Source organism: Pogona vitticeps, chromosome 3 (assembly GCF_051106095.1).
Source record: "Pogona vitticeps strain Pit_001003342236 chromosome 3, PviZW2.1, whole genome shotgun sequence".
Taxonomy (NCBI): Eukaryota; Metazoa; Chordata; class Lepidosauria; order Squamata; family Agamidae; genus Pogona; species Pogona vitticeps.
This window is the reverse complement of record NC_135785.1, coordinates 234,556,108-234,580,739: the sequence shown is the minus strand read 5'-3', so window position 1 is coordinate 234,580,739 and position 24,632 is coordinate 234,556,108. Positions and strand designations below refer to the sequence as shown.

Genomic DNA, 24,632 nt, shown 5'->3' with positions numbered 1-24,632 from the left:
TGAAACATCAAAAGCAAAGTGTGCTGCTTATATACCACCCCATAGTGCTTCAAGCACTCTCAGGGCAGTTTACAAGCTAATTATGCAGGCTACACATTGCCCCCCCCCCAGCGATCTGGGTACTCATTTTACTGACCTCAGAAGGATAGAAGGCTGAGTCAACCTTGAGCCGTCTACCTGGGATTGAACCCCAGGCCGTGAGCACAGTTTTGGCTGCAGTACAGCAGTTTAACCACTGTGCCACGAGGCAGAATTCCTATCCAAAAAAAATGGTCAACAGTTGTGAGATTTCACTCCAGAATGAGAATGAAAAAACCAGCACATGATTTGTCAGCAGCTGCATTAGGAAAAAAAAGTACAGTATAGGTTGTTTTCTGCATTTAAAAATATGTATTTTGTACAAGAACCTTGTAGTTTACATTTAAAAGGTGGATTTTGTACAACGGGAAGAGCTTTGTGAAGGTATATAAGGTTCTTATTCAATATTCAAGGCTTTTGTGTAAAATACTGTTTTGTCTACGAAAAGTTTTCTGCAGTCTCCTCCCTCCCGCACAAAGAGCTGAAATGTTAAAAAAAAAAAAAGCTTTCTGAATCTCATCCAGTTGTAGAAAAGTTATGCAATGTTTTATTTTCTGAGGGAACAAAATAAGAGAAGACTGACATTGCTACAAGCACACACAGTAGGCACAGTTCTACTACAGTTTTAAGCTGGTCTTGTGGAAATATTTTAGCTGAAATATTGAGAAATTGTTGTTTCCTCTGGTCTCTAGATGGGCAGGCAAGTCTCATGATGAGAAAGCACTAAAGAGATGGGGGGGGTGGAAGGTGTCTTCAATGCCAGAGTGCCCACCTCCCTCTGTGCCCAGCTGGGCTCAATGTTCAGGGCAAGATTGTTTAGTGAGGAGAGGGAACTGAGGAGAGACCTAGTGGGTTCCTTCATTTAGGCTTGCCATGCTATTTGGAGCAAAGAAGAGAGCCGAGCACCACTGTCATGATTCATGATACAGTGGTGCCTCGCTTAACGGGCGCCTCGTTTAACGACGAATCCGCATACCGAAGAAGTTTTTGCGATCGCTTTTGCGATCGTATTGCGATGTTCTCTATGGGGAAAAATCGCTTTGCGATTTTTCCCCATACCTTCCCCCAGCTTACCGGCGATGGCGACTGGGGTGGGGGGAAGCCGGGAGGGAGAGCAAGCCCCAGCTGAGCTCCCTTCCCGGGATCGGGGACTGAGGTGGAGGGGAAGAAGGGAGGGAGAGCAAGCCCCGGCCGCGCTCTCCTCTGGGCATCGGGATCTGGGGGGGGGGAAGGAGGGAGGGAGAGCAAGCCCCGGCTGCTGTCCCTTCCCGGGATCGGGGACTGAGGTGGGAGGAAGCCAGGAGGGAGAGCAAGCCCCGGCTGTGCACGCCTCCCAGCATCGGCGAGTGGGGTGGGGGCAAGCCGGGAGAGAAAGCAAGCCTTGGTTGCGCTCTCTTCCCGGCATCGGCGAGGGGGGTGGGGGCAAGCCGGGAGAGATAGCAAGCCCCAGCTGTGCACGCCTCCCAGCATCGGGGACTGGGGTGGGTGGGAACTGGGTAGGGAGAAGCCAGCTGATCGGCGGTTTCAAAATGGCCATCGCTGTTTTCTGGATGGATTCCTCGCTTAAGAGGCACTGAAAATGGCTGCCCCTGTGAAGGATCTTCACTCAACGGTGAGTTTTAAGCCCATAGGAACGCATTAATCGTGTTTTAATGCGTTTCTATGGGCTTTTTAGTTCCGTTTAATGATGTTTCCGTATAGCGACGTTAATCCTGGAACGGATTAATGTCGCTATGCGGGGCACCACTGTACTTCTTTTTGAGCAAGCCATGGCAACAGTATAAACTTCCCTGTGGTAAGCATTCCACAAGGCCTAGCAGCAAAGTAGAGGCCTAAAACGAAAAGCATAGTCCTCCTCCTTTTATTCGTAGGCCTTCTGCAACATTTCCCCACAACTTTTGCTTTCCATTACACAGCTTCTTTTCAATTTTTTAAGAAACTTGTCTTTTCATATTTCTTGTTCTTAGCTCGCTGCCCATTCCCCTTTTCTTTATTCTGCATCCTTGTCGTGGTTATCCTATGCTGCTCCACAGCTTCTTTAGCTCTGAAAAACAGCTGAAAGTTTTTCTGACTCACTAGCCCTCTGTATGTTTGGATGTAGCCAGTGGGTAGATGTTCTTGACTTTCTGTCCCAGCCTGTTGTGTTGCTTTCTGTGATTTTATCATAGCCTGTTCCAATAAGTATCAAAGGCATCCTCCTAGAGAAGCTAGTGGTCTTGCTTCAAAAGAGTCCCTTGATGTTTGCAAAAAATGGTGATAGCTATGATTTGATATGTACTTAGAACCACAGTGATAAATTTCAGAAGGTGCCATTTCCTGTCAAATTAAGTTCAATTGAGCAGAAGGATAGTGGATGCTTAATGACGGCAGCTTGTTACACAGGCGGCTGATGCTAACCCGAAGCAAGGCAGCACCAAATCTCCCATCACTGCACAGAGAGTGACAGCTGCCAAATAGTAAACCAGAAGCCCCTGGGTGCCTTCTTCAGCTGGGACAGGTTGTGGTTATGACTGAATAGCTAGAAATTCAGTCTTCCATCTGCATCGCCTTTTGCTCTTAATCTACACGAACACACAAGCGCTGATTCTTTATTTCGTTACTTCTTTTGATCTTCATTGTTTTAAAGACCTGAGTGTATCATGCATGCAGCTGGGTTTTGGAACACCTATCAGATCAATATTTGAAACTTTCTCCTTTTCCCATTTTTCTATTCTTTCTGTGCCAGCTTGTGTCTGTTTCCCCCACAGTGAAACGAAAACCATTTTTTTCAGGGGTGGGTACCCAGTTCACCCCGTATGTACTTCTTGCACACCTTCTGTTGGAGTTTCATTTCCAATCTCTTATGCTGTCTGTGATCTGAGTTGCTGGGAGAGGCTTATGTGGACTGGGGTGATTGCCTATACAGCACTAACCAATCATTCCTTCCAGATTCTGAATTCCAAGAGAATCCTGCCTCACTGCTGAGATTTTCTCTTTCCCTGTCTTTCCTGGGTTGGCATTAGGGTTTTGTTTGTTTTTTTGCTTTTGATCTGTTCAGTTGGTTGCCAGTATGAGTGCAGTAAAGAAAGCAGAATATGCAAGTCTGTATTTTCAAGCAATGGTAAGTAAAGACATGATTTTAATTCTTTCTCCCACAAATGTTAAGGAGAAAGGAATGTACTATCTGGGGAACTTGTAGCTGTTTCCCCTGTTGATATCTGTACTTCTACCATGTAGCAAAAAGGAATTTTACCAGGAATTCAAAACTTTGCAACACAGTCTTCCCAATAACTGAATTGTCTTTGTGCTCTGTATTTTTGTACATTGAGAGGTGTGCATTTTTCTATGCACAAATTTCAAATCATACCTATTATCAGACACCGCTGCAGCCATCCAGTGAGATGATTTGAGAAAGCAAAGTATACCTGATCCACATCTAAACTGAGCGAGGCAAGGTCTGCATAAGAAGACCACTGGAGCAGACTAATTAATATATCTCTAGTCAGGCTCCTCTCTTGCCAGTCTGATATTATAAAAATGCAGGGCTTGGTAAAGTTGCTCCCAGAATCCCCCAAGATAGCAAGGAGTGGCAAGGCAGCTATCATCCATTCCACTGTTGGAAAAAGAAGTGTACCTTCTGACGGAATCAGCCTAGAGAAGATGAGGGTGTGTAAAGAGTCCTGTCTTATCTTCCTCCGCTCTGGAGGTAGCCACGTTTTCCATTCTGTAGGAGGTCCTTTGCTGCTCCACTTACACCCCATCACCTGTATTATTATTCATCTCTACAGATGCGTACATAAAGCTGCTGGGCTTCCTACTTCTCTAATACAAAATAATGTAAATCACTGAATAATATTCAGCAGTGCTGTTAAAAAGGAACTGCAGCAACTCTACTTAGAAAATATAATAAGCTGCTGTGAACTGGAAATAAAATGAAACAAGGATAGATGCAGATAAAAATTGGTGGATGCAGATTATCATTCCATTACTGCATGGAAGAGAAGCCAAGTTTCAGGGAAAGTTCCTGCCTGCCATTCTGCACACTTCTCTTCCTCTGATGTGCAGTTAAGTGTAGGATCTTTGTAATGTAGGAATCTACACTGGGCTGGATTTTCTGTACATTGTTCATCATTCCCTATTTATTTACATATGGCATGACTACATAGTATGGAAAACATGTATGTTTAGTTCGGCTGCATTTTTTCAAGTTGAGTTTCTGTGAGTTAAATCTCTGTAGCATCCAGACATGAAACAAGTTGCAGGATTCAGCAGGGGCAAAGACAAGGAGCTGTGGTTGCAAAGCAGGAGCTTCCTTTAACAAGGTGTTAATTGTCACTTTCCACCTTTTTCTTTTTAATTTTACTTCTCCTGAAATGCCCTAGCGATATAGTGTTCCAGCATTGCTTTTAAGCTTTTAGAAAAGAAGATAACCACACATTTTTCAGATAAGAGGTGGCTCTGTGAGCACCCTTTTGACTTCGGATCAGATGATTACACACAGCAAAAGGTGGATAAGGGTGATGTCAACTTTTAAACCAGCTGTGCTGCCGAGCAAAAAAACCCGACATTCCCCCCTTTAAAAATAGGATTCCAAAACAGGTTTGACTGTGTTGAGCTTTATGTCACATGGCTAACAAGTCTTAATTTGAATTCATCTGTGCCTAATCCATTTATACTCCATCCTGCTTATAATGAGATCAAGACAGCACATATAATTCTTCTCCCTATTTCATTTTCACAACAGCCCTGTGAGGCAGATCAGCTCAGACAGAGTAATTGCCTCAGGCTCACACCGTGAAATTCACGGTCCTGTGAGGATTTGAACTCACCACAAACGTGGTGGCGCTGCAGGTTAAATCACTGAAGCCTCTGTGCTGCAAGGTCAGAAGACCTGCAGTTGTAAGATTGAATCCACGCAATGGAGTGAGCCCCCATTGCTTGTCCCAGCTCCTGCCAACCTAGCGGTTCGAAAGCATGCAAAATGCAAAAATGCGAGTGGATAAATAGGTACCACCTCAGTGGGAAGGTAAACGGCGTTCCATGTCTAGTCATACTGGCCAAGTGACCATGGAGGATTGTTTGCGGACAAAACGCTAGCTCTATGGGTTGGAAATGGAGATGAGCACCATTGCCTAGAGTCGGACACGACTGGACAAAATTGTCAAGGGGAACCTTTACCTTTTTATCCTGAATTTTATCATAGTGTTGTGATCACTGCAGCACACTGGTGTCTCTTAGCATGGTAGAAAGGGATCTAAGGGGAACCAGCCAGAACAAGTAAGGGATTCTTCAGCTATCTTCATGCCAAGAAAATACTGAAGCACATGGGAATATGTAGCTTAGAGGGGAAGGTGATTCAAGGAGGATGCATGGCTTGCATATATTCAAATACACACCCTTGTATTGCTTTATTAAATGTTGTGTGAAATAAATAAAGTAGATACACAGAAGTGTTTCTCCTCTTATTGGGAGTAGCAGTCATTCAGTGCAATTGATGGCTTAGATTAGTTGAAAACAGGCAAAAGAAAGTACTTATCTGCATAATTTGCAATGAATTTGCAGGATTTACTGGAAAATGTGGTTTAGAAGGCTACCAGTTTAAATGGCTTTGAAATATGATTGCACACATATACAGTATATGATAGTTGGGTCTGTCAGTGGGTATTATACATGATGACTGAACAAAATAGAACATCTTGGTATACAATATGGAATTTTCTTTCGTGTCCTGCTGAAAATTGACCAGGACAAGTAGGGTAATTATAGAGTTTGAAGGGTGGCAGGTTATCATGGCAGCATATCTTTAAGGAGTGACCAAAACTTCAGACTGCTGTGTTGATTTGCAGGAGGGGTATATGCATTGCTGGGGAAGTATGATCATACTTATAGGTCATCCATTGTCTGAGTCCTGCCTGCATAGCAAAAAGACAAAAACAAAAAAACCCCATAAATCAGACAGATCTTTCTTTCAAGCCACATAAGCTTAGAACAACAATAGATATTGCTTTGACAGGTTATGATATCACTCCTGCCACGAAAAACATATTAGAAGTGACCGTGCATTCATTTGAGCAAGTAAAGTGCAGCCCCATGTCAGGCTCAGGTTCCTCCCAGTCAACCCTCTATTGCCAGCCTTCTCAGCAAAGATAGAGAGGATCACCATGTGTGCAGTGTGTGAGTACTTGCATGCCTATGTGTGTGACTGTGTAAGAAAGAATGACTATGTGTATAAATATTCAGTCTTGAAGCTGGTTCCACTTCCTGTTGCTCTCTGTGTCTTCTATCTTACCAACTGCAGTGGCATGAGCTACCACAGTGTGCAAGAGCTGAACCCCCTAAAGTTCTAGCCCTACTACTCCACTATCCAAAAGCATCTGCTTGTACTCTGTTGGAAACAGAATGCTAGATCAAGGATCCATGCCAACATTCCTTATGTGATCATAAACATTCAAAACTTATATTATCTATCTATCTATCTATCTATCTATCTATCTATCTATCTATCTATCTATCTATCTATCTATCTATCTATCTATCTATCTATCTATCTATCTATCTATCTATCTAAAAAGATTGACAGGATGTGGCATCCTGCAAAAATGTAGGGAAAGCTGGTTTGGGTTAATGATTGAAGAACAGAAGAAGAGGATGTTGGTTCAAATCCCTTCCAATTTGTGAAGCTTACAAGATGACCTTGGGAAAGCCCATGTTTCTTAACTTTCCTTACATGTTTGGCAGAATGAAGACGGGAAACTGGTACATATGATCAAAGCTTAGAAAACTTATTTTGGGAGCTGGGCGCTATATCTGAAAAAGTCACTTTTGTGAATTCCGCATAAGACCCAGACTCTTTAAGGAAAAGAGGACAAATCCAAGAGAACATGGCTTTCTATTAATATAGTGCGCCCATTATTATATAAAGTCAGACAGAAAGGAGAGAAAACACTGCTTCCTTTCATCATATATCTAGCTTGCTCTGGGAATTTTTCATTTTTACACCAATGATCTTTAGACACACAGCAGCCCAAATCACAGGCATTTGGAAATAAGTACAAGCCGTAGTTTAAGAGAATCATCAACCTGTCCCTCTGCAGATCTCTGCTGTAGTCACATCAGCACTCCTTAGCAGAACCATTGTCCCCAGAGTACAGGACTTGAGTCCACCTCAGATTTCATAGGATGATCTAGAAAGTCAAAAGATCATTTTTTAAAAAAAAGAAAGAAAGAAAAAAGCAGAAACAACTCTGCTGAAATCTGCTTAACTTTTCAAAGCAGGAACATTACACAGTTGACACAGTAAATAAGAGCAAAATGAGAGATGACCTCTCCTATCATTTGACAGCACTTATGGGCTTTGATTGTATTTAGTCAGTCATCTACTTCCTCTCCTCCTCCTCCCACACAATAACAGACAGCCTGAAGGGCTGGACTCTATGAAGTGTGAAGCTGGAGGGGGAATGAGGGTAAGTCTGAAACCAAGCGTAGAACAGGCTCTGGCTGGAGATGGATTTGGCCCCCTTCTCTGGTGTCTTACAATAGCTCTGGAGTGCCTGAGGCTCAAGCTGCATTGACTTTTCTTTAGCACAGTTGGCTGGGCAAATTCTCTCTCTAGCCAGACATGCCCTGCTCAGTTTTGCTCCAGATATAAATGGGGGAAGCAGTCAGTGATGACTCTTCTTGCCCTGTAGGAATGTGGCTTTTGAGGCAGATGCTGGTGCTACAGACAATGTCATTTGTTCCGGTCAAAAGATACCACAGAGGGAGGAGAAAAGTGAGAGATTATTGCAGAGGCACAGAACTAAGAAGGCACACGAAACACTGAGAACATATTGGAATAAGAACTGTCTGTTGGATTTAGCCAGATCATGAAACCTGAAAAAATGGACATGATTCAAACTTACTTGTGTGATATTGGGATCAAGGCAGAATGACCCAGTTGGGTTCAAAGCAAATTTACAAATGGATTAGTCTGTGAAATACAACTTGAATTGGATTTGGCACAAAGAAATTCAGCCCCTTTCTTTCTTTCTTTCTTTCTTTCTTTCTTTCTTTCTTTCTTTCTTTCTTTCTTTCTTTCTTTCTTTCTTTCTTTCTTTCTTTCTTTCTTTCTTTCTTTCTTTCTTTCTTTCTTTCTCCTCTTCAAAAGGACAAACTCCAAGGTGCCTTGTATGCAAACCCCTGAAGCTAGCTGTCTGGCAGATTTACTTCTTTCTTTAGGGTACATCATGTCTCCAAATTCATGTGCATCAGTGCAAAACCAAAAAAGAAGGGGGGGGGAGAAGAAAAGGTATAACTATTCTTTCTTCCCCTAGTCCATTGACAATATAAATTTACAAACTGATTCAGAGCCAGGCACAAATCAAATCAGATGGGGCACAAATCACTCCAGATCAAACCAGGATACATTTGGAAGCCCCGAATTAGCCTACAAATCAGATTGGGGAGCCTGTACATGGCCCTAATTGGAATATTTCTATGACATTTGATAGATAGGAAGTAGGGCTGTCACAAGGGCTAGTTCATAACCCTTAGCTACAATTAGATATAAATTGACCTTTTCCTGACACAGGTTTTGATGGATGCATAATGCTCAGCAGAAGGGAGAACTGAATCTTGTAGTTTTTCTCCAGTTCTTCTGAGCCTTAGAAGTTTTGGCTTATTCTCAGAAGGCTGAGATAGTGAATCTTTGTCCCTCCATCTGTTTTTATTTTTATTATAGGATACCCAAATATGTTGGTTAGTGTTCTATTGCTAATCCAACTAAGGGTAGACTCATTAATGAATTACTGAATGGTTAAGTCAACATTTACAAATATCCCACTGATTAAATAGGTACATTCTAATTTGACCAGGCAGTGGGACAAAAAAATACAAGACAAAAGCATATATAGCTGGATCTGTAATTAGAAAAAGCCGTGGATGTTAAATATTCATACCAGTTCCAGCCAAAACCATCCTGCCACAAATTGTTAGGAATAGAAGAAAGGACCATCCAGATCTTCAATGAACTGCTGGATAGCTCAGTGGTTTAGCTATCTGGCTGTGGAGCCAAGGGTTGGGAATTTGATTCCCCACTGTGCCTCCTTAAAAGAGACTAGACTTGATGATCCACAGGGTCCCTTCCAGCTCTGCAGTTCTAAGACTATTCCTTTCCTCATTGTCCTTCACCATTGACCTGGGGCAACATCTCAAAGGCCACTGATTTCCCAGCAACATGGCAAAGATGTAGAGAGGGCTGCTCTGACTCCTCCTGGTTTGGGAGCTTTCACTCCCATAATAATTCTGCTGGCGGGTTCTGGTTGAATTTTTGGAGGTGGTAGTCCAAGAATTCTGAGAGTCCCATCCCTACCTGTGTCACATAATCTCAAGCTGGAAAAGGCAGCCAGACAATGGTATTTGAGAAGCATAGCCCAACAGCCAAAAGGTTAGGCTGCTGGTAGGTAAACTCAAAAATAATGTCCCCTTTCACCACCAATCCAACAGGTACAACCCATTGAAACCCTGCACAAGGTGCTACAGTGTTTACCAAGTCTGCCTTGGCTCTAAAATATAGAAACAACAACTATACTGGCCTGCTTTCCAGGGCTGTTGTAATATGATGGAGGTAACAAATATTAAGTATTCTGAACACCCAAAACAAAGCAACCTGATAAAGTGCAGAAGATTTCTGATATTCCATATCATTTTCTTCAAGATCTCATAATTCCTTGATCTCATTAATTCCTTGAGTCCTGGAGTCTTTGTTCTATTTAGGTGAAACTGGATAAACTTGCTGGTTATGCAGCTAGAAGGTCTGAATTCTCCTTTGCCTTCCTCCAGTGGTTTGTAGTAATGTTGATCCAGTGACAATAGAAGGCTGATAGACTGCCTCTGTCCCTGAGAATGGATGTTACGCCTCAGAGATGAAGAAGTGGAAAAGCCAGTTAGTGAGATTGGTTCAGAAATAAAGGGGTCAGTGTTGTTGAACAGTTGAAAGTTGCACAGAGATGCATGCTATGGTTCTTTAGGCTATGATATACTCTGAAACACAGTGATCATTGTGCCTGAGCAGCAGGAGACATTTATTTGGCCAAGCGGGTTCACCTAGAGAAGAATCTCCCATTCTAACTGAGAACTGTTACCGCTGCCCCTTTCTACTTTGGTCATATTTTCCTCTCTCTCTCTCCCTCTCTCTTTGATTATTTCCTGTTTTATGTCTCTTCCCCCCCCACACACACACAGTGAAATTAATATTCCGGCAGCAATGCACAGTCTCTCTGTAGTTCAAAGTATTTAAGGCAACTAAGTGCATATACTCAGGTAATGCCATGCACAATGCAGTGATGTTAGGAAAGGAGACTAGAAGTGCTCTCTTCAGAGAAGACGATAATGGATATGAAGATGACTGATAATATAAAGCACATATACTTTATTAAGGACTAGGCAAAAATTAAAATCAAGAGAGACTATGCTTTTAACCTCAGATTTGTTACCTCACAGATGTGGTATAAGGAAAGGTAGCTGGTGATGGGAGAGATAAACTCAGGGCTGGAGAAGAAAATTCAGTCAACAGTTCTTTATACAAATGTTCTTTCAAGAATTAGCCAAAATGGTTTCAGTCTCGATCAGAAAAAGCCAAATAGAAGCTGGTCTCTGGTAATGTCACAGAGTGGTTCCACTGTTCCAAAACACTCTGCTAAATGCAGATAAATAAAGGTAAAGGTTCCCCTTGACATTTAGTCCAGTCGTGTCCGACGCTAGGGTGTGATGCTCATCCCCGTTTGCAAGCCGTAGAGCCAGCGTTTTGTCCATAGACAGTTTCCATGGTCACATGGCCAGTGCGACTACACACGGAACGCCGTTACCTTCCCACCATGGTAGTATCTATTTATCTACTCACATTTACATGCTTTTGAATTGCTAGGTTGATAGGAGCTGCGACAAGTGACGGGAGCTCACTCCGTCGCATGGATTCGATCTTATGACGGCTGGTCTTCTGACCTTGCAGCACAGAGGCTTCTGCGGTTTAACCCACAGCGCCACCACATCCCTCTGTATAGGCAGGTGGAAAAGCCTAAATCACTTTGTTAAAAGATTACCAGAATATGAATCACATCAGCAAGCAGGACTAGAGGATTCAGAATACCAAATACAACCCGAAGTTTGAATAGTAGTTACTTGGTGGCTGAGAGATCCTGCCAGTAACCATTCCAAACTCTGGAGAACCTCATGGTCTGATGAAGGGTTTGGGCTCTACCAGCTTTAACTGCAATTGTGATTCTGCATGTGGACATCACCTAAGACAAGCCCAAATGGCCACCATGTTCCTACAAAACAAATTCCAAGACTGATGAGAAATCTGGTTCTCCAGCTTCCCAGAATCTTGCCTTCTTCTTGCCTTCCTTATGGCTTGAGGAAGAAACATCTTTAATTTTTGTTTTCCAGTATGCAGCTGACAGAGACACCTGTGCTTCTGGCAATGAAAAGAGGGCAGGTTTTGAAGTGCTAATGATGATTAGATCATTTCAGCCAGCAGAAGCCAACAATGGATTTGAAATGTTAATCAGATGAAGGGTCTGACACAAAAGAGCGGCAGAATTAGAGGGGGAGGGGCCGCTGAACCAAAAACAGTAACATGCAGACCAATATAGTGAGGAAGGAAACACAAGAGAGAACCCAAAGACAGAAAGCATAAAGGAAGGCTAAGAGAGGATTTGACATAAGTATTTTCAGCTGCTCAGTCCCTTTGATCTGCAAGTGAGACAGAAGATGCCTTTCCTCCTGTACTTTGGATGGCACACTTTACTTACATTCACTTCCTGATTAGTGTCATCATTTCACTCTCTCACAAGTATGTGGGAGGAATATTCCACACAAGGATTGCTGCCATCCTCAAAACCTTTTTCTTCAAAGTTAGTTTGAATGACTTCAGTGGAACTAGTGTAGAATTAGAAAGCAATGGCCTAAATTTATTGATGGCTGCCTTCCCCTCTTCTCCTTTTTGTTGCAGCAATTTTGGAAAAACGCTACATGTTAATCCTATATTAACATTTTTGTTTGGATAATGGATATATTAAAAACCAGGCATTTGTAAACTTCTGGGACTTCCCAAACAAAGGTTACGATCAGCTGAACCCGTTTTATGCCTCTTCAGATTTTTCAACATATCAAGGCCTACAGTACTTCCAAGTATGTGGAAATATGGGTGGGGGAACTATTTGTGCGTGCCTATGAGGGTTATTGAATTGTGGTGCTGAAGGAGACTCTTGAGAGTCCCCTGGACTGCAAAGAGAACAAACCTATCAATTCTAAAGGAAATCAAACCTGAGTGCTCACTGGAAGGACAGATCCTGAAGCTGAGGCCCCAGTACTTTGACCATCTCATGAGAAGAGAAGACTCCCTGGAAAAGACCCTGATGTTGGGAAACTGTCAAGGCAAGAGGAGAAGGGGATGACAGAGGATGAGATGGTTGGACAGTGTCATTGAAGCGACCAACATGAATTTGGCCCAGCTCCGGGAGGCAGTGGAAGACAGGAGGGCCTGGCGTGCTCTGGTCCATGGGGTCACGAAGAGTCGGACACGACTAAACAACTAAACAACAACAACATGAGGGTTATGATTCCTCAATTATTTCCTCCTCAGAGATGAAACAGTGCTTTCACACACACCCCTCGCTCCGCAGCAGTCATTCTGGCAAGGAATTTCCAGACATTCACAACAGAGTTGTTGCATTAAAAAGAACTGTGTTTTGTTAAAAATCAACCTATTTTGCAAAGTTGGTAGCCCTCCACTTTATTTAAGAATATGAAGCACTAGATGGGTTGATTCTATCTTTCCTGTCACTCAGCAAATCCTGTGCTTGCTCTGTGTGAATACGTTATTTGCTTCTAAAAAAAAGAACACTAGATTGTTGGGTTCTTTTTTACACAACAGGACAAAAGGGGCTCTTTGTCTTGCTCTCAGCAGAGAAGAGGTATTGTGCAGGACTTTAAAATGCCTCACCATGGTTGCTTGTAATATCAAACCAGCCTAAAGTGATGAGAATGAACACTTTAGCAAGCATTATTTTCCTCTCTGGTGCTTACATCCCTGCTAGGCATGATCAGTTGAATGTCTCAATGTCTAGAAGCTTCATATATAGCCTAGAGAGTTCTAGGAAAAGTTCCCTTTCTGGATTTAAAGTTCCAGAATAACCACACTAGCTGGGGCACTCTTGGTGTTTCAGTTCGAAAGAGCAATGTTTCCCATCTCTGTACTGGGAGGAATTTTCTCAGTTTCATCCTGCAAACAAAACATTGTTAATCATAATGAAGTTCTGCAACACAGAGATTGTGAAGTACATTGTACATTGAACAGTAGCACAAAAATTGTTATTAATAAAGTAAACTTTCTATATTCCATTCTTAGCTTCACTTGCCTAAATTGCCATAGAATAGAATTTATTCACCATGAAGCTATCTGGGGCCTCAAGTCCCTTATAAATGCATTTAGGAGTACATCATGGAGAACGCAAGGAATTTATTCCTGCTATGATTTAACACAGTGACTGAAACTGTGCTGCTTTAATTTATGCCATGTATGGCTGATAACTTCATCAGCCACAGTGATTTTTAATTTTTTAAAAATTCATTTCCAACCACCAACAGTCCTAATACTCCTGTGGGTTCTTTTTCATCACCAGAAAACCTTTGGGGATTGTGGCCCAGGGGAGGAGATTCTTTAATTTCCAAATATCACGGCCACCAGAATGTTGTCAGCGGTAGTGATTTTGGGGATTTAATGGTATCCCCTCCCTTGTTCCCAAAAAACTTCCCCAAGACAAGACAGATTGTAAGGGAGCCTCATGACCTTGTAGCAGAGGTGGGGAGTGGAAATTTTTTATTTCAGAAAAAGTGTTGGGGCCAATGGCATCATCAGCCATACACAGGATGAGTTGGGCTACTGGATTTCGGCCACTGTTTTTCATATTTGACCATCTCTGTATCAAAGTCCCTAGGTTCTCCGCTGAGGTAAAAAAGAACTTTCCCCAAAAAAGAACCTTAATATTTTTATGGACATTCTGATAATATATTCACCATCTGTACTAACCCTGAAGCATATTAACATTGCAGTAATATTGCTCAAAGTAAACAGAAACAAAATTAATGATTCTATTAGTAGTGGAAAATTATGATAATAATGTTATTAATTGCCATGAATTCTTATGAAACCCCTGGTCCCATGTAGACAACACCAGTGGTGCACATAATGCTGCATATTTTAGCACGCAGTGCACACCAGTGATTTAACGTATATAAGCTAAAATTCAGTTGTAAATAACAAGAGTAGGCCCACTGAATCAATGTAATTTATGGAGGAATTGACTCACCAAACCTATGCTGATTCAATGAGCTTACTCTAATTGAAACGTACTACTGGATTTCAGCCAAAGAATTGGACACTAAGAGCTGTAGATATAATTCATGTTGAAAATGTCTTGGAAATGAGCCTGATGTAAATTTATTTGTAAAATTTAAACTACCTTTAGGACTTCAGTGGCATCAATAATGACATCAATATTGTAATAATTTAAGAGGCAGCAAATAAGACTACATGAACAACAGTGTACATTTTAAATGCTAGATAAATGTTTATCTATATGCTTATAAAGTTGTATGACACATTTTTAGGTCTTAGGATAACCCAACATAACACCTTTTGTATTTTGCCAGCTGGGCATTGAACTGACCATGCTCAAATTCTATTTCTAAGTTTACCCCGGAAGACTTTCCCAGCAGCATCCATAGTAATATAAAATAGAAAGGCTAAAATGCAATTCTTTACTATAAAATACACTGGAACAAAAAGTAAGAATCAAACAATTTTCATGCAAGTTCAACAGTCTCCATTTATGATGTCTATACAGGAAGACAGATTTCATCTTAACACTAGGAAAAACTTCCTGTTAGAGCTGTACGACAGTGGATCCAATTACCATGGGAAATGGTAAGCTCTCCAACACTGGAGGCATTCAAGAGAAAGTTAGATACATATACTTTAACTTGGACACCTGCACTGAGCAGGGGTTGGACTCAGTGGCCTTTTAGGCCCCTCCCAACTCCATTATTCTGTGATTCTACTAGTTGAGTCTTGTGAGGCATTTATTATACAGTACTGCCTTTTCCCCCTTTGCTTCATGCTGTTTATATAGCTTTTTCTCGATGCAAAAATGTACCCTATAAACAATATAGTATTAGCTGATCTTAACTAGGTGATGGTACCAAGTACCACTCTGTCCTTTTACTGTGTTCCAAACTACAGAGATATGTGCCAGTGTCATACACGAAACAAGATTTATGTGTGAAGTAAAAGACGTCCTAAGTACACCTCAATGAATAGCTTTAATAGGTGGCAGGGTGTGTCTTCATTGCTGCTAGTTTTAATATATTGTGTAATTTTTAATAATTTAAATGATTTATATACTTTTTAAAATATTGAATTGTTTTGTATTTTAGTTGCTGTACTATGCTTTGAGATTGTAGGATATAGGGTGTGATATAAATTTCGTAGGTAGGTAGGTAGGTAGGTAGGTAGGTAGGTAGGTAGGTAGGTAGGTAGGTAGGTAGGTAGGTAGGTAGGTAGGTAGGTAGAGCAAGCATTGGTACCCTCATGAGGGAATAACACCTGGAACATTGAATGCATGAGGCAAAACTGTCTGTCTGCTGATGTCCAGTGTTTAGTGTTCTGTGTGCTGTGTTGGAACATCCTTATCTTTGGTTGCACGTGTACAAGGTCAGACCATTCTCTTGATTGCTCTAGCATATATTTTATAGCTCTTACGTCAAGGAGCTATTAGAAACTCATTATTTTTATGCCTAGTTCACCTTAGCATGAAACTCACTCCTTTGCTTGGGTAGCACATAGTCCAATTAGTTCTTATAGCTAGCTGTACAATACAGAAACTGCTAATTCTACATCCAATTCAAAAAAAGGGATGAGATACTGAATCCTTTCTGTCCTCCCTTATCTATAACTTTGATTTTTTAAATTGATAACTTACTGAACATGTTCAGTTCACTTTTCTTATGAACAGCATGTACTGTATATGAAAAACATAAAGTAAAAAATGTCCTCATTCTTTTTCAACAGCCAAAAATGAGAAATACCTGTGACAGCTGATATAATGTGTGCCTCCTTAATGAAGGCATTTTGAAGACAGGGTGCTGCTTTCAAAAGATCTCTTGTTATAAGGCAGACACTCAGAGCAGGTCTTGGGCAGGACTGTGTTTAAGATTACAACATTAGGATTGTGGCTGTAGTTTGTATTTAAAATGGTCATGATAGAAAGGGAGAGGGAATATGTGTAGAGACAGCCTAAGCAAGGTTATTCAGGAATGAGCCCAGCTAAGTTCTTGGAGCTAATAACAGTAAGAATGAATCATTAGAAAATGGTAGGTCAAAATTAATCATGGCAACAAATTATTCGGCCTGTGTAATGTCTTATGAAAAAAGCTTGGTCTGGAACCTGCTCAAGGAAATGAAAATGCTTTGATGGACTCCACTGGGCTTTGAATAATTGGTGGATGATTTATACATAGTTTGGCACCACTTCTTTGATGGTTTGCAGGTCCCCATTTCAGCTTCATTGTGACTCAGCAAATGATTGGCTTCCTCTCATGAATGAGCAGCCATTTTGCCTCTATTAGTGCTACCAAGTTGGTCACTCCCTAAGGGCACAGCCTTGTATCTTCTCTTGCACTGGATGTTCTTAAAGTTGCTGGGAGCATACAGGGGAGTTGCAGAAACCCTTCAAGTAGAGAGATTTCTGCCAGCCTGTATTCATCACACTTCGGGGATTCCTGACACGTTCCCTTCCCAGAATCATTTTCTGCAAACAGAAGCCTTTTCTTTTTTTAACCCCGAATGTTTGCTACTATGAGGGGGAGAAGGGGGAGGTATGGATGCTGTCAAAGCAAACTTGCTGTTTACAGCTGAACAAATGAATGAATGTTCGCAAATAGTGTTTTGCAGCGCTGGTCAAGTTCTCATAATAATAATGCTTCACCATCAAGGAAAATGGAAAGTCAGCAGGTATAACTCATGTATTACATTTCCATCTCCAGTGAATAATTTTAAAAGTTTCTGATGTTGCCATAATAGTTATGATATGCTTTTAGTCCCATTAGGTGGGCAGGCACAAAGCGTCCAAGTTAGAGTTGTTTGTATGACCCTCTGATTAAAGAAAAAGCCCATGTCAGTTTAAATCTGTAATGCTGTAACAGGGTAGCATAGCTGCTTTGATTGCTAATATTTTATACCAAACCTGTAGTTTTCAGCACAGAGGTTATCTCCCCTGACATACAATTCTAGAGAAGTCTTAGAAACAGACCTGTACTGAAACCATTTATCTTGATCTGTTGACATAAAAAGCTTCAGGTGGGAAGAAATGCCTTTTTTTTTTTTTTCAAATGTGAAAGCCAGATTTCTGAATGGGGAAGCACTCATGGATAAGAGAATGAGCATTAATCGTGCCACACACAAACCTATACCCTGGGATAAGCAACAACACTTGTTCTGTGGATTCCCATGAGAGATGGCCACTGAGATATTTGAAGCAGATAGGTTACGGTTTGGAAAAAGCTTTGCCTCCAGCTACTCTCTGCCTCTTCTTGACCAAAAATGGTTCCATGCAGCCAGTTGGTACAGACCTGTCATGAACAATCAAACAGTTTGTGGCAGCATCAAGGCAGGAAAAGCTATTCCCCAAACAACATGCTGCTACAGTAATGTTGGCAAAGTGCAGGTTTAGGTACTACAAAATGCTTGGTATGTTTGCAAGACTCAGAAAAAGCAACCTAAAACCTTCATGTTATTCAAAATACTGCTGCAGGAAGTAAGCAGACAGTTGAGTTGTCCTGGCTAACAGTTATTGTCAAGGCTCACTTAACCCTCCATCTAAATGCCCATGAGACAACCTTTTCCTCATATGTTTTAGTCTTTGTCATCATTGGATGTCCTGTTTTTTGATCTGCCATTAGAAGAGATTAGGATGGTCTTAGCCAAAAACAGGGTTTTTCTCCATTGCCTTGATTTGCTGTGAAACAACCTCCTGGAAGAGGTTCTCTGGAACCAGAGATTGGGAAAATTAATTTTTGGATTATAGCTCCCAGAATTCCTAAAGCCCCTAGGCATGTGGTCTGGGAGATTCTGGGAACTGTGGAAAAAGATGTCATGGGAAAAGGAATTTTTCCAAGATCTGACCAAAACATACTTCTGACGGCCTTTCAGTGTGGATGAAGGTCTCACTTATCCTGGAGTGGTTTTGAGAACTGAGGCCAAAATAATTGAATGCTTGACGCTCATGTTTTATACATGTCTAAGCAACTTAACAATAATTGTAGTTTTAATTAACTGTGCTATTGTGATTTTAGATATTGTTGTGATTTGCTTTAAGCGCAGAATAAGGGAAAAGGTAAATATTTTAAATAATTGCATTAAGAAAATTAATTTACATTTTGGACACCAATGTAACAGGGAGCAAAATTCCCTGGGTTCTTTTAAGGAGACAGGTGGGATAAAAGTAAGTAAGTAAGTAAGTAAGTAAGTAAGTAAGTAAGTAAGTAAGTAAGTAAGTAAGTAAGTAAGTAAGTAAGTAAGTAAGTAAGTAAGTAAGTAAGTTAGTTAGTTAGTTAGTTAGTTAGTTAGTTAGTTAGTTTGCAGTAAACACTCTCTTAGGTAAAGATTCCCCTTGACATTTAGTCAGTTGTGTCCGACTCTAGGGGGTGGTGCTCATCCCCGTTTCCAAGCCGTAGAGCCAGCATTTGTCCAAAGACAGTTTCCGTTGTCACGTGGTCAGTACGACTTAGGCATGGAACGCTGTTTCCTTCTCACCAAGGTGGTACCTAATTATCTACTCGCATTTGCATACTTTCGAACTGCTAGGTTGGCGAGGAGCTGGGACAAAGCGACTGGAGCTCACTCCATCGCGTGGATTCAATCTTACGACTGCTGGTCTTCTGACCTTGCAGCACAGAGGCTACTGCAGTTTAACCCACAGTGCCACCACGTCTCTAAACACTCTCTTAGATCAGATTATTAGTCCCAGCTACAGTAGATACATTGGATCAATAGGAATTTAGTTAAGTCAGATATTCCATGTGTTTCATTGCTTCAGTGGGTTGTGACAAAGAGTTGGAATTAGACCCACATCAAGATAATAACCTTTTAAATGCAGATCATATTTCCAATTGTGGACAGGTCCAAGCTTGACAAATTCTTCTGTAATTAATGAATCACATTGCTGAAGCTGGCAGTTCATTGTTGGTTGCATGGTGAGGAAGTCGGGATTCTCCTACTTCAAAAAGAAAGCAAAATATTTGCTGGAAATTGGATCAGTCGGTTCTGATCTCTTTCTGCATCCATAAAAAACTTCACCCTTTTCCTACTGAAGTTCACATTTATCACTTTGCTTGGATAGGCATATCATCTGCTGCTGCCCCTGGATGACCTCCTTGCTTGGCACTGGGAGGCTTTCACCCACACTCACAGCATGACTTAAATGAAATAAAATGAGGCTCCAATTTCAGATTTAACAAGGATGAAAGCCCTGATTCCCAACTCTTGCTGAGTTCCCAGCTGTAGGAATTTGTCTGTTACTACTGGACTGACATTCAATCTGTATACACATATGCCATTGGCATTGCTGGATACACAGCACTCTGCTAGCTCTTGTTTCAGCACAGAGTGAACCGAGTCAGATTCGTCATGCCTGTGACTTGCAAACATTCTGTAGCTTCCTTTGGGTTTCTTTTGTTGAAATTTTCATTAATGACTGCCTTTATGTATTTATTTTTAACCTCTGTAACCTCATCAAAAGATTACAGCTGGAGAGGAACACAGAAACTTCTTGCCACCAAAGGCAACATCCTGTGAGGACACCTTCTGCAATGGCTGATACATCCACTTGGTGTTTGTTTCTGCCTCTTTCCTGTATGTGCTTGATTTAAAGGACACCAGGAACAATGAAATCGAAGTTAACATGGAAATTTTGCCTAGAGCAAAATGTAAAAAGAACTGGGGACATTTGCCTTCGAGCCAAACATCAGATGAATTTCTGAGAGAAGCTAACAAGAGCATTCATAAGGGATGTAAATCTTGACTTCGTTTGACCTTACTTGGTAAATAAGATAACACACATGCACATAAATTCTCTGTGACTCAGTGAGATTTTTTCCACTTGGTCTCAAACAGATTTTGCACATTTGCAAGTCAGTTTTTTGGGAATTTTTCACAAAATGTGTGGGTTTTTTTTTGTTTTGCTTTTTTTGCCTCATCTAGTAGATTCCAATGGTTCACAATGGCAAAAGAACCAAACCAGCCCATCCCCAGAGCAGACCAAACAGTGGGGCAAATGTCCGTGTAGCCACACCCTCAGTTTTCTTCTCTTTTCCAGCCGTTAAGAGAAAGCCCCCAATAGTTTATTAATGTAGCCATCAAGAAGAGACTGAGAGAACTTTAAAAGACCAACAGTCAGGATACTCTTTGATTCTTTTTTTAAAGAAGCAATGGAGAGATCCTTCTCTTCTCTGCATTTCCCAGCCTTTCCCTTTCACCGTGCCTTTCCTGCATATGAAATTAGTTGTACTATGGTCATATTCTAAACTTTGATAGTTTAGTCATTGACTTTTCATCAGGGAAAAATTTTTCTGACCTGACAGGTTTTCTCAATTTTTTAATTTATTTATTTTTATTTATTATTATATTTTTATCACACACCTTCTAGACAAAGTCTACTCAGGGCAGCTTACATAAAATCATTCATAAGACAATATACATATACAATTAAAACAACAATTTAAATTAACAAGGTCAAGATGGGAAGAAATAAAGAAAACTAAATAAAAAGAAAAATCAAGTATTGTTAGGTGGGAAGGCCTGCTTAAAGAGCCAGGTCTTTAATTGGCTCTTAAAAACACCCAGCGAGGGTGCCAGGCGAATTTCTGATGGGGAATTGTTCCAAAGTCGAGGGGCCACTGCCGAGAAGGCCCAATTTCTTGTTCTTTCTTTTCAGACCTCTTTCAGCATTAGGCCCCTCAGCCGTATTTCCCGGCTATGACGAGTGACTCAAGTAGATCTAGGTGGGAGAAGGCGTTCTGCTAACTATCGAGGTCCTAAACCGTTTAGTGCTTTATAAGTCATCATTAATACTTTGAAATCAATGTGAAAACGAATGGGCAGCCAATGCAGTGAAGCCAGAATGGGAGAGATATGCTGGTATTTTCTTGCTCCACTAAGTAGTCTGGCTGCCACATTCTGCACCATTTGAAGCTTCCGCATCAGCCTCAAAGGTAGCCCCACATAGAGCGCCTTGCAGTGGTCTAATCTTGACTTTACGAGCACATGGACCAGAGTGGTGAGGCTCCACCATCAAAATAGGGACACAGCTGGATGATCCGCCACATATGGTAATAGGCGGAGTGGACCACTGACGCCACCTGGGTTTCCATGGTGAGCGCCGGGTCCAGATGTACCCCCAAGCTATGAACCTCACTCTTCGTGGGGCCCCGTGAAAGAGAGGGAGTTTCCCAAGCCGCTAATGGAGGGGCCACCCACCCTCAGTACCTCCATCTTGTCCGGGTTCAGTCTTAACCCATTCTCGTGCATCCATTGCAGTACAGCCCCCAGACAGCGCTGAAGAGACAGAACGGCATCCACTGACGTAGGTAGTAACTCAATGTGTTGAGTTACCATTTTTCCTTGATGATGAAAAACAAACAAACAAAAACCACAATGGTGGCAGTACTTTGTGAGGCATATGTTTAGCTGTGTCTTTTTAATATTTCTTAGTAGCCTAGAACTATTTTGGTTGACTCCTAGGCTGGAGCATTCTGGGAAATTTAAAGACTACCTAAATCTAGCCTCATCACAAGGGAGAGGATTTCTATTGCATTTCACATTTTCTGTACAACCTATGTTTGAACCTATATGCAGGTTCAAACATATTTATGAGTAATCTGGCCTTTCTTATAAACATGCTCAACCCCATACATAAACTCAAACATGGATTGCAGAAAAAATATGACATGTCATAGACATCCTCCCCCTACTCATCACATTGTTCAGAGTGCCAGCTCAATTAAGGGGTTCAGGGCAGCTGTCCAAAAACGCCAGCCTATTGTGCCCTCCCAGCAGTAGGGTCACTTTTGATGTACTTGTTGGAATGTATCAGCCTGTTCTGACCAAATAAATACCGGTGCTTGCCCTGGATGATTCTCAGAGCTGGCTAGAACAGAAGTGAAGAAATACTACTGGGAAGCAGCACAGGTGCCTCGTTTGGAGTCAATTCAGAGGAAAACGGCACATGGCAAACATCATTTTGCATATGAAAATCTAGTTAAGCTAACGAGGTCCTTAATTGGGGCTTTTATTATCTTTTAATCTTTGCTTAAAGGAAGCGATTACAATGCTCATCTTTATGATATAGCAAGCAAATCTTTCATTTTAGAAAAGTATTTTCTTTGCCCACCATCTCGTCTCTCCCTCTCCCTCTCTGTAATAATGAGTGTGTGGGGGGGGGAGGGGGAGGTGAAATAATATGTGTGCGTTGTTTCTATTCTATTCATCAGAAAAAAGGTTTCCCTGTGCATATTAGCCTTCTGAATAGGAGCAGAAAATTCAGGGAATGGTTTTATGACAAGATAAACAGATAGAGACAGGATTGCCATAATTCTAGAACCTTCAGTCCCAGAAGTCCCCAAGAATCCCCCAAGCAGGCTTCTGGGGTTGAGGGAGGAGAAACTAGAAGGCAAAAGGAGAAATCTTTCTACTGTACCTCCATGTTCTGCTTCTGTTCACATATATTGCCAAAGAAGCAAAAGGGAGTGCCCCTCATTTGCACTGCTTCCTAGTAGCTACACCACTAGTCTCTGGGTATGGTAGTCTTGCTGTAGGGGGAGCCTCTCACTGTACTACCATCCCCTCCATAGAGCATTGAGGCAACTCCCAGGAAGTAGTGGGACTGAATGGGCATTCCCGTTTTGTCAGTCGAACCACATGAAGTGAAGTAGAGAGTGGTGGTAGAATGTCATCTCCTTTGCTTCCTGGTTTCTCCTCTTCCGGACCCTTATCTCTGCCTTGGGAATTCTAGATAACTTCTGGGAATGGAAGTCCCAGAATTAGAAAAAGGCCCTCCCTAGTTACAAGAACAACTACAGATACAAGAGATGCCTGTATCTTTCTAGATCCTTTCCTATGTGAGAATTTGTGTCAGTAAAGGAACTTCGGACAACCTTTATATTCACAGCTTCCTCTTGTTCCACCACTACTCCTGGCAACAGTTCCATCTCTAGTTCCTCTTCATCTTTTTTACATGTCCACCTTTCGGTAATTTAACATTTAAGATGTTCTGCGACAGATTGTTGAAGGCAGATTGTTCTACGCTTCGCCCAACACACACTGTCTCTGAGAATGTGTTCCAGGAAACCTTGGGGCTTCTCAGAAGCTTGTCAGGGATTCTGCTGTGAAACAAGTCAGTAAAGGAAGGCAAATTTCCTTGAAATATGGTTTTCTACTTTCTCCTATAAGGTACTGTGGAATAAATCTGCAAAGGGAATTTTAGAATATGGTCTTATTTGACTGACTGGCTGACACTTATCAGTTGATCCTCTGCAAGAAAGGATGCTGCCATGACCCCTTTAGCTGAATCTGGATACTAGTGCCCAGTGATAACTCTTTTATGGATCCTAGGGGGAAAGGAAATTGAGTCATGCTATTGAGCATTCCTTGCCCAGCTGCTGCACTTCCAGGGATCTTCTCAAGCTGTAGCATTAAATCCTGTAGATCAGAGGTCTCCAGCCTTGAGCCTCCAGATGTTCTTGGACTACAGCTCCCAGAAGCCTTCACCACCACCTCTGCTGGCCAGGATTTCTGGGAGCTGAAATCCAAGAACACCTGGAGGCCCAAGGTTGGGGACCACTGCTGTAGATAAAGGAATCTGGCAGATACATGATGGCTGGCCTCATAGGCAATACATGGTGCAAAGGCCAGTAGACTTGCATCACTGCACTGACAAGTTAAAAAATAGGCAAAGAACAATTGTGGGGTGGAGAGCATGACAGATTCTAACACCTTGTTGCGACCTATCCACTCAAAGCCAAACACTTATCCTTCTACAGTTGTGCGCGCACACTCAATTGTAATAGCTTGAACAAGAGAATAAAGTTTAATGAATTAAACTGAGAACAAAGGAAAAAATATTTTGGAATGCAAAGGCTAAGCTACACAGTGATATAATTCCTTTTTTCATGCTACAGCTACACAAAATATCTGAGGGAGCAAGCAGCAAGCAATTACATAGAAGCTGGTGGCCTGACTGTAGAAACATTCCAGCACATCGGTAGCTGAAATGTGCAGAAAAGGTCTTGAGCTTCAATAAAGGGTCAATTGTAATTCTCTCTTCTTTGGCACCCCTTCCTCGAGATATTCCACTACATTTGATAGGTTTAGAATGGACGTTCTTGGAGCAATTCTGCTGAGCCCTGGGTATGACCAACTATGTCTGACTTCACTTTACTGTCATACTGTGTCATACTGAGTATGCATGAACACCCCTGATTCA

At 41.6% G+C, this 24,632-nt stretch overlaps 2 long non-coding RNA genes across 2 annotated transcripts in view; both read right to left on the bottom strand.

The window, feature by feature from the left end:
* LOC144588030 (uncharacterized) overlaps window positions 1–24,632 on the bottom strand; it is a 335,763-nt gene that overhangs the window by 193,344 nt on the left and 117,787 nt on the right. The window lies entirely within an intron of this gene.
* On the bottom strand, window positions 2,032–24,278 carry LOC140705605 (uncharacterized). Its single transcript, XR_012085023.2, has 2 exons — window positions 7,138–24,278; window positions 2,032–5,969 (listed from the first exon to the last, which is right to left on the bottom strand). It is a non-coding gene; the product is annotated as an uncharacterized LOC140705605 (long non-coding RNA).